Raw genomic sequence first — 11642 nt, forward strand, 5'->3', positions numbered from 1 at the left:
CACTCTACTAATGAAATGGAGGTTTGAGTTGCACTCCATCAGCTATCTATTGATAAAAGATAAATTGGAAATAAAAGAGTAGGAGACATGAAAAAGCTGAATTAGAGGCAATAAAACTGTCAGTCTTCTGTCCCTTCCCAACCAAAGGATAGAAAAGCCATTGCTTGCATTTTATTTGATCATCTCAGTTGATAAATGCTTTTTAGCAGCAATTAGGTGTGTTAATACCTGTGTCTGCAGATGCTTTCTTTAGAGCAATTAAGATTTTTTGAAATATAGCCTTCCTTGGCAATCCCCTATTATTAAATATTTATTGCAAAGCAAAGAAGATTTGCAGTTACATTTAGAAAGGATTATAGGGTTTATAGTTTACTGGGACAAAACTCCGTAACACGCATTTTTCATGATTGGATCATCTTGCCTTACAATTAATTGCTTTATTGCACCTGGAGGTAGAATTCTTGGATCAAGTGCCAACAAACACACATACATTCCCATCCATCTTGACATCCCTTTCAAGTAACATCCACTTCCTGAAAGACCCCTTCCACGCTAGGTGTACTGCTGGAATACTACACAGGCAGGCAGGAGCCACCCTGCCCTGTGTGGACTGGGTCACTGCAGCAATCCCCTAATTGCCTACAACACAACCCTCCACCAGCGTATCCTCCAATTTCAGAGAGCTATCTTTCTAAAATGGAGATCTGATTCTTTCATTCATTGCTTCAGATCCTTCTGGGATTTCTCACAGTTTACAAATTAAAATCCAAATAATCATCACAGCAGAGAACGTCTTACATAGCCTACCTCTCCAGGCTCATGTCCAGACACCCCCAACTCTCTCCTCACACCTAGCTATATGCTAGTTCATGTGCTAGCCCTTGGCTGTAGTACCAGTCCTCATTTCTAACCAGGAAGCCTTTTATTTAACTAGAATAGTCTAGTGGTGAAAGGCATAGATTCTGAAGCCTGGGACCAAATCCTAGCTCAGCTGCATAATAGTTGTGTAATTTGGGGCAGGTTACTTGAACTTGGTTCTGTTTTTCCTCATCTGTAAAATGAGAATAATAGTAGTGTCTTTCATATCAAATGAGTTAACACTGGTAAAACTCTTACAGTAGTCCGTGGCACACAGTAGGAATTCAGCAGATGTCAGCTGCTAGCATTCCCCTTTAAGGCCTATCTCCAGCATCTTTGCCTCTATGGAGTCTCTTCTGCTCTCATACCTCTCCTCTCGACCCTCTCCTCCACCTTAAGTAGGCTTGGTCTGCAATCTGAGCCACCTCTGCCGCTGTTGCATGTATCACCTTGCCTTGAAATTCAATCTTGATAGATCTGTCTCCCCACAAACTGCGATTGTGGTCAGGGGTCTGCTGTGTTTCTATTGGTATTCTGAGAAACCAACTCAACATTCAACATGGTAACATAGAAGAAGCTCCACAAATACTTTTGAATAAACAAATGAACAAAGAAGAAAAATGTAAACTGAAAACACTGAAGGGCAGGCCCCTGACGTCCTGCCAATGGTACATGCCTTTTAGTCTCACTGCCGTGGACGAAATCCAGACTAGAGCTGACTATGATCACGCAGGGTCTTCTCAGGTCAGAAGGAGTCCAGCAAGACCTCCAAATTTCTGGCTTCATTCTGTCCTAGCTGATGAGAGATGCTGGGGTGGGAGTATGGTCCCACGTATGGCGTTTTAAATTTTGGTCACTTGCTTCTCCTGGAATGGATCTCTAATTTTCCTTTTGGGTTATCTTCTCATGTCTTATAGCATTTCCTGGGGCCAGGCAGAGCTGCTATTCTGATAAGGTTGGTAATACCATGGATTAAGCTCTGACTAGGCACCTGCCACTGGCATTGGCAACATACACACTTCATTTATCAACACTGTAGAGTTAACCGTTCTTCCTGAACTTGAATCCATCCCAACTCCCCTAGTAAGTAGTTCTGTTCTTAGGTGAGTTACCTAGCCTCCCACTGCCCTAGATTCCCAGATATAAAATGAGGATAATACTAATAATTATACCCACCTTACCCATGGCACTGGTGTAAGGATAAAATAAGACAACACATGTAAAGCCTTTAGAATAATGCCTACTACTTACTAAGTGCTCAGAAAACATTCGCTGTTGTTACTGTCCTTATCCCCATTTTACAGATGAAGAAGCCGAGGCTGTGAAAGATTAAATCACCTGCCAAAGGTCATAAGGCTGACAGAACTGGGAAACAAAGCCATCTTTTCTAATATTGATCACTGCTCCACACCAACATATTTTAAAATCCCCTTCTGTCTCCTGGTTCACCACCTTTCCCAGACAATGCTGAGACATTAGTCCCAGCGTGAAATAGGCACACCTACCTACTGCAAAATCCATGAAATCTGCCCATGTAACATTTGGGGCACACTTAAAATAAAAAATTATTTCCTCTTCATCTTAAGTTCAAATCTAACTGACTAGGTGCCCTGTATTTATATATTCGTTAAATCTGGCGACCCTACTAGGCGTGCTTGCGTGTCTACGTGTGTGTGTGTGTATGTGTGTGTGTGTGTGTGTGTGTGTGTGTGTGTGTGTGTGTGTATGGTGAGTCAAGTCTGTTAGGCTATAAAAGCTATAACTCTTGGGGAGAGAATTTTCTCTGCAGTCACCTCATTGCTGGTGCTGTGGGGACCCCACTTCAAAGAACAGAAAGACAGAACACAAAGCACCTATCCTACATCTTCCTTCTCTTGTGAGATGCTCAGAGGTATCAATGAGCATCATGGATGCTAAATGAGAATACATCAGGAGATACGGAAGCAGACTTGCTGAAGATGGTTCATCAAACCCATTAAATGAGAGAAGAGGGATCTGATTTCTTCAGAGTGGCTCAAGACCAACCTCAGCTCCACATGTGTCAGGGAGCTTCACGAGGTTTCTTTCCTATTGCTGAATATTTTAATAAAGTTTATTTTTCCCCTTGACTGTAGAGATTTAACGTTCATGCTTGCAAGTTGAGAAGAATGTGGTAACATCTTAAAGCTGCCCATCCAAATCATTTTCCCTGATGTCTTGGTCGGGGCTCGGTCAAGTGAAAGGTGATGCCCTCCTAAAGTGCTCTAGGGCCTCCAATCCATGAACATTCTAGGCAACTCAGAATTCTCCCAGCCATCACATTGAAGCATCCACACCACTCTTACTGCAGAAGTCTCATCAAGAACTTTGTCTGTACTGAGTGGTCATCCAGATACCCCACTGCTAGATTCCAGAAACACAGACTCAAGGAGATACTGGAAGATGTTATTACATATGTCACATGCAGGTCAAAGAGTAATCTGCTTTGAAGACTTTGGACATAGTTCTGTAGGCTATTAAACACGATGATTTCTTCAGAGTTCTCCCTACTTTCCAACACGTTGTTCTCAATCAGGTCAAGGACTCTCCTTCTTACTCTGAGCCTTGCTAGGGACTTTGCCTCTGTCATGGTATTCAGTGTGTGGCTGGCTTCCTGAATGGAGGAAAAGAAAAAGGATGACGTCAGGCAAAGAAAAGTAGAACAAATTCGACTTGAAAAATTGGAAGAAATATGTCTGAGGCATACTTTTCTAAGTGCCTGAATTCAGAGTTGCTCAAGTCTTTCTATAAAGCAGATCTAATTATTTCACTCTCCTGCTTAAAGATCTCTTTTAGGTCTTTGTTTTTTGTAGAAGAATGTCTAAAGGCCTTTGCATGATGAGAAAGCACTTCAAAATCTAGCTTAGGCTACTTCTGTGGGTGTGTCTATTTCAGTCTCTCCCAGTTCTCCCTAATCCTACTAGGCATTTTTTTTTCACAGTCACATGGAAGTCACCACTTCCCAGTTAAACCTTGAAATGGTTGGTCCCATTTTATGCATTTGAAATGCTGTTTTTTCAATTATGTATATATAATAATATATGTATATACCTCATGGCCCTGTTGATGTTAAGTGCACCTCTCTGTGCCTTTCACAATAACAGACATCAGTGTTTGCCATTCCAATCTGTTTCCATGTCTGTTGCCCCTTGTAGACTGGGCTCTTAAGAACAAGGAGTGGGTGTCTCCAATGATGTTGGTGCATCCAACATCAAAGGAAGTTCTGCCATCATTACAACTAAGAAACACATCACCACATCCATCCCTGCCATGTTTTTAATTTGAATTCTGATATCCTTATAACTAGACCTGACCATGCCCATTCCCAGCTGTCCATCAGGGCAGAACATGATCTTTCATTAGACTGAGATCTTGCAGGAGCCTTCATGATGGCTTCTGAAAATGTGTCCTTGTAGACCATGCTGTATTTCCCAGTCGTTCTGGTTGATTTTCCTCCTTCCTCTCCACTTCTCCAGCAACCATTGATAAGGCTCACCTACTTTGCCAACTGGGCCACATTTGGTAGTTTATTTTAGAGGGTAGAAGCAGTACATTTTGAATTCAGATTTTCAAAAAAGATAAAATTAATTTTATATAAGTTCATTCACAAAATTACATTTTTATTTTCACTCTTCTTTAACCAAAAGTTAGAATTCCCATCGATTATGAAAGTAGGCAACAAATGGCAATAGTATTAGCAATACTGTGACTTTGCCGCCAGTAGAAACCAGAGGGAGAGTATTCCATTAGTTATTGAAATTATCATAAAATATTACTTACATTCATCACTGCTTTGAAATTATATTTATTAGACTTCCCCCATATTCTTATTGCATGCATTAATGAAGAAGCATACATACAGCTATAAAATAATTTATAAATATTTTGTTAACTATTTCAATGTAATTGATTTCCTTGGTAATCCTATGTATTTTGTTTTATACATTTAACATATTATTTTGAGAAAGGCTTCAAGGGCCTCATCAGACTACCTAAGGGGGTCATGCATAAAATTGATTAAAGGTCCCCAACTTAGGTCCCTCTATGAGGGTACATACCTCATACAGTGATTGTGGGGATTAGTAAGCTAATATATATCTAGTAGTCTGAATAGTTGCTTAAGACCTACCTAGCTCCTTACAACAATTGATATTATTCTTCTTATCATCTCAAGGAAAAATAAAGTCCTGAGGTACCCAGTGCTACTCTTTGAAAGACATAAATATTGACTAAAATTCTCCATCTTCCTTAGAAATAAAACTTAAAAGTTCTTTGATACGATGGCAGTCAGCTGATATGTGAAAATACTTAAATGATGACCAGGGGATGGTTTTCCATGCATCTTTGAAAAAGAAATCAGCTTCTTAATCAATTTGCTCTAAACAAACCCTTAAGATTGCACCTACTAGTGACAAAGCCTGTCAGACAAAGCCAAGTAATTAAATTTAAAAAAATTTACATGCAATCACGAAAAGTAAGCATGCAATTTCTTTTATTTACCTATTGTTTTTCTAAAATCAAGTTAAGCTCTGTATTTTTTTTTCACTCATCTTTGTTGTCATAGCTGAGAAATTTAGCATTGAGCCTAAAATGTTTCGCATGATGAATTATTAAAAACCTTTAACTGTCGGACAACCTTCTTGTGGTAGAAGGGTGTTTTGTTTTGTTTTGTGCCTTAAAAAAATGACCCCGTGTTTTGCTGTGAGGGGAGACAGCTGATGAAAAATAGCCCAGAATTATTGTGAAACAATTGTCTGTAGTGTAATCAAGTCTGTTTCTGCCCTGCAACTACTCCAGGATATAATGATACATGTATCATTAAGCAGCTGCTCTGGATGCCCGAGAGAACTGGTAGAAATTTGTACCTATTGTTTTCCTTTCTCCAGCCTCTTTCCCCTGCATTACCCATATTCTCTCATCTCCCTCGTGCTTTTTGGAATATGACTGCAAAAATTTTGTGAAATACAATCATGTACCCTCACACATATAAATTTATGAATACACACACACACAGATATGGAGACATTCTTCCCTTTTCAAAAAACAGCAATACAATAAAACATTGCATTCTTCAGGGAACTTTTTGTAAGTATGAAATGCATAAAGTAAGATTTTTAGGATGGTGATTTTTAACACAGGAAGCAGAGGTCAAGGGCGAGGGTATGACTAATGTTTAGTTAGAACAAGCTTTTAAAATAAAGCAATTATTTGTTGAATGACTGCTACATTTTATGTAGCAGAAGGGCTCAAGTTTGATCTCTCTACACTGGACTCTCTTCGTGTGTGTGTGTGTGTGTGTGTGTGATCAGGCAATTTTAAATGGGGTTCAAACTAGCATTCTTAGCACCACAGTCCTCCAACCCAGAGTCAGACAGAGTAGGACAGATTTGCCAACACCCATCCTCATGAAATTAGAAAATAACATCATTGGGTTTACAAGTGTCCACATTTATTTTTCATTTTCTGCAATGGTTCCTCTAATACCAAGCATTGCAAAAAGAAGCAACATGGGAAGAAGGACATAAAACAATTCCATTTGTAATAGATTCCCCTTTAATTGGACATAGCATAAAATTTATACATCACAAGATTTTCCATTGAATGCTTTATATTTGCTTATATTTTCAGTGTCCTGATAGGTCCTGGATTAATCAGGTATATTGCATGTAACTAACATACATCTAAAATATTTTATTCATTGTGCCATAACCTTAATATAAGCATTTAAATATATAAGCAACTAAAAGCAGTCATTTTAGTTTAGTGGATTAATGATGTGACGTGCTTTTAATAACAACATTAAGATGACCCTGCCAGTGGACAGCAGTCAATGTGATCCTTGTACGTGAATATATTGGGGGAAAATTAGAATTCTCCTGGGGAAGATTTACCTCGTGCCCTTTATATTTGTGTTTTGTATCTACAGCAAAAGCACACCTATTATGTATCTACGAGTGCCTTTTTGCTTCTAGAAATATAGAAGCAAAATATATGTCTAAACCAACACAATTTGTCTTCCAACCTTTTAAATGGTAGCCCATTTAAACAAGGCATTTAGAACTCTGCAGTAATACACACTGGAGACAATATGGGAAATAAGCAAGCTTTTCAGTGATTTGTACCCTACCTGGTGATTTTCAAACCTCTAGGTGGACAAACGGAAATCTTCCCCAAATGTAATTTAATTTTAATGCAGAATTCAATGTAGAGGGTAAAGAGGAAGCAGTGTTTTTCAGTGACAGCCAGCTGAACTACAATTACATCCTCACTTAGGGTCTCATTTAAGAGAGGGTGTTAGAACATGTTCACACATTCAAGTTTCAAAAATTATGACAAGAAATACTATTACACTATTATTATTTTAAAAATAATGATATTCAGTAATAAGAAATTATGAGGCCATTAACCCAACCAAATAAAGTAAATATTTAGACTTTTAATACACATGAGTGAGAAAATCAGCTTTAATGCTTTGGAAAGTAGAGTGGTAAAGCATAAGGGACATTCTTTAAATTGCAGTATGCAGACCAGAAAAGGAGGGGAGAGAGATTGGAATGGAAAATGCTACCGAAAATGTCTCTCTTCCAAAGGCATACTGCTCGTGGCCAAAGGAAGGTATCTGTCTTTGGAGGAGATTCAGCATACCCTTCCATCACCCTCCATTTATTCCAGAGAGCAAATAAGCCCCCAGTTCTGGTCAGCCATGCTCGGAACTTGATGTTCAGAGCGCCAGACTGCTCTAAGTAGCTAAATGTCTTTGCTGCCTTTTCTCTTGTGGAGCGCTGATGGTTTCTCATATGTATACCTTCCCTGACTCACATTCAAAGAAGCACTAAACACCCTCCAAGAGCAGGAGGAAAAGAGATGCTGAGGTACCACCCACTGATTTTTTTAAGTAAGTCTCTTTCCCTCTTATTTCAAAGTGTATCATCTTGTTATCAGAACTCATTATCACTTACTTTGAAATGTGCATGGGTATCTAGGTCTCTGAGAAAACCTAAACGTGCTGTATAATTAGAAGGCTTAAGAATACTACCATATGTGAAGTAAGTCACTAGTGAACTTAGGCCATAGGATATATAGTACCTATAGTTGTCATACCTCAATATTTTTTGGAAGTCAGGTCTTCCAATAAAACTGTTATACAAAGTTGAAACTTCAGGAAAAGTGTGTACCTTAGCTGAACTGTGCCAAAAGGATGGTTTAAGGATCGAGTTTCATAGACATTTTAGGAGAATCAAACCCCAAATTTGTGGCAAAACTTGATTCATCTGGAGAATCAAGGGGCTCATCATATCTCAGTATATTTATTGATGTAGAGAAGGCTTTGATACATGTGACTCAAATATCATAAATTATAAAAAAGATGAGAGGAGAAGAATCAATCTCCCAATATCCTCACTGATGGTGTTTGGCCATCATGTCCAACACATAGAAGAGAGTACAGTGCGGAGAATGACCTCACCCATGAGCCCTCACCACATTAGTAGTTTAGTATTATAACTGAATTCAAGTATTTACTACAACAATAAATTTTGAGAGAAAGAAAAATAACAAAGTGTACTACTTGAAATGTATCCATGTATTTTCTAAAATTATTGAATAGTAGCAGAAATGGACTATGTGCCCTGAACCTACCCTGATCCAATCCTCTCTTTCATTCACCCAAAATCTAGGGCCAAAGTATAAAAGTGAAATAATTAAGGGCAGGCTTTAATGGCCTCTTTCTTCCCGCAAGCCTACTGAAAGAAGGGGGAGCCCTGTGTCAAATTAGCTAGAATGCCATTCAGATGTTAGTAGAAAGATCTTAATGCTAAGATACATGAACATTCACTTTTGTGGTCTGTGGGAATGGAAAAACAAACACCAAATAAGTCCTGGTATTTGGACCACAGCAGTGGGGGACATTTAGAAAATTCTCCCAAGAAGGCAGTTTGGCAAAGACCAAAGAGCTCAAAGAAGCTATAGCCTGGGAACCTGGTATACTTGCAGCAGAAATCACCATCAGAAAGACTTTGCTCTCATCGTGGAATTCATTGCACGTGGTCCCGAACGAAAAGCTGTATCTGTAGACAAATGGTACATTTCAGAGAAATTACATCTGCTACAGCTATGCAAGAGTTTCAATCTAACCCACCTAAGAAATCATGAATTTTAGTATTTTTTCACACAATCAATAAAAATTGTAGGAAGTGGAACTTGGGACTGCATATTAATCTTGCATCCAGCTCCTTGCTAGCTTTCAACAGCAACTATTCATCTTGTTGAACTTATAGGAGTGATTTGTTTCATCTGTACCCTCCATGTACAGCTAAATATAAAATCAACTTCTATTTAACCAAGCGGACTAACAGCATGAGGCCTGTATCAGGATAGCCTGCGACCTTGGTGTAACATTGCGAATGCCCGCGTCGTGTCAGCGCTGCAGCCCAACCATTAGAATGTTGCTTAATAATGAACACTGATTGATAGGTTGACTAATAGGAATTTTCCATCTTAAATTGCTGACAGATCTGGCTCTGGTTTCTTTTCCAAATGCTATAACAAATATTCTGCCTTGTGCCGAAGTGCTTCAATTATTTAATCCACTTATTGGAAATCGAGTTAAAATTATCCATTAGGCAAATGACTCATTCTTATTCAGCTAAATGAGGAGTGTAAATGGACTTCACCTTTTACAATAAGTGAAGGCTGCCATGGTACGTGTTGTACAAGTCTTCATCCATCCTGCTGTTACTGCCTTCAATAATGGAGCTTAGACCCTTGGCAAGTACGAAAATAGGTTGAGACGTTGGATGCCTCCCTCAAAGGGTCTATTTAACTTGAAATGGATATTATTTGCTACTTTCAACCCTGGAGCAGCCATGGAGAGGAAGAGTAGGTCACAACCATTGTCACCTCTCCAAAAGCCATCTGGGCTTTTTAAATCCACCGTGTCTCTCATAGCCTCCATAGCGTAATCACCCGCTTTCACATGCAAACTCATGCACAAAGAATTAAAAATCTCAAAGTCAGCTCTTGACCCTCAATTCACACACCAAAAACCTGTGGGAGTTTCTGTAGGTGTTTAGATTTAATATGGTATATTTAAAAGAAAGACAGGGTCGAGGGAGAGTTAGTTGAGTAGGCTCTTTATACAGAAAATAATATGATAAAAGCAGTACTTGATAAAAACGGCAAATTTGACCCTCTTCGGCTGGTTTTCCTAAAGAAAAGAAAATACCAGAAGCAAGGAGGTCATCTTGACAGCGATCTAGATGTCCCTTCTTGAGAGGAATACTCATCATTTCATCTCTTCCGCTCACGTCATTCCGTACTGAGTGACTGCCATGGACAGTGAAAGAACTCATTAGTGAGTAGCTGCTTTCATGGGTGCTTAGAGCCCAGCAGGGGAGCTAGAACGTAAGTCCGCAAAGGGAGAAAACAAATAAAAATGATGATAGGAGGCTCCAGAGGAAATAAACATGATGGTATGACAGAGGAAGCATCTAAGGAGGTGCCAGTGAACTGAGTCCCAAAGGCAGAGAATGAATCAGCTATGGCAAGAGATGGAGAAAGAATTTTCCAAGCAGTGGAAAGAGCCGAGTCAGGAAAATAACTGTTGTGTTCCAGCAACAGTAGGGAAATTCACGGGGATGGCACAGAGCAAGGAGAAGGGTGGTCAAGAATGAAGTTTGGAGAAACAAGGCGAGATCTTGTAGACCTAACAGCAGTGGAAGGCTATTGGATGGGTTTGAGCAGAGGACTCCTGTGACCTCCCTTGTGCCAGAAAAGGATTTTTCTGGCTGCTGTGTAGAGAAGCTCAAAGAGGAAAGCAGAGTGGCAGTCCAGACAAGATATGGAATAAGCATATGGCAGAAAACTTCAGCAGCTCAAGCCAGAGCAAGACTTCAGAGGTCTAGAGAAGTGGGGCGAGGGGTGAATATAGTAAGAGTTCAGGGCTGCAGCAACTCTGGACAATGCTAATGGGTTGTCAGAAATTCCCTAAGGTCAAACAGCCAGGGAGGCAGGGAGATGAGCTACGAGCTGTCCATGGGAGAAGATTCATGGGCCATACACACTACGGAAGCTGATGCTCCACGCACATGAAAAACAAGCATTTAATATTTTACAGCACTTTCCAATTTACGTACGTATGGCCTCCTTGAATCCTCACAACAGCTCTTCCAAGTAGATATGATGGTTATGCCTGCTTATAGATGAAAAAATAACTGATTTAACAAAGTATGTTGTCCAAGACGGTGAAAGGAGTAGCCCAACTACAGCACCATGGAAAGGTAGCTGTGTCCTATTTCTCTTGCTAGATCATCGAGGACTGGAGACATGTCTTATTCCTATAGATAAGATCGACTTACTGCCTTTAATACAATACAATACAATACAATATGTTACCAACCAGTAGTTGTTGGTGATGGACTGAAATGAGTATAGTCCTTGATGGTTTAATGAGGGGATTGAATTGCAGTAACTCCTTTCCTCTCTCTGCAAAGTCCAGCAGTTCTCAAAGTGCTGTCCCCAGACTAGCAGCAGAAGCATCGCCTGGGAACTTGCTAGAAATGCAAGTTCTCGGGTCCTAGCCCAAACCTACTGAATCAGATGCTCTGGGTGTGAGAACCAGCAATATGGGTTTTAACCAGCCCTTCAGATGATTCTGACGCTGGCTCCCATTTGAGAACCATTGTTCAAGTCCAGTATTATTTCTCTTGACAAAGAGAAGGGAGAGATAAGAGTGTCGGGAGCTGAAAAATGAATGGAAACTAGCAGGC

This window comes from Leucopleurus acutus (genome assembly GCF_964270905.1).
Source record: "Leucopleurus acutus genome assembly, chromosome: 10".
Lineage (NCBI taxonomy): Eukaryota > Metazoa > Chordata > Mammalia > Artiodactyla > Delphinidae > Leucopleurus > Leucopleurus acutus.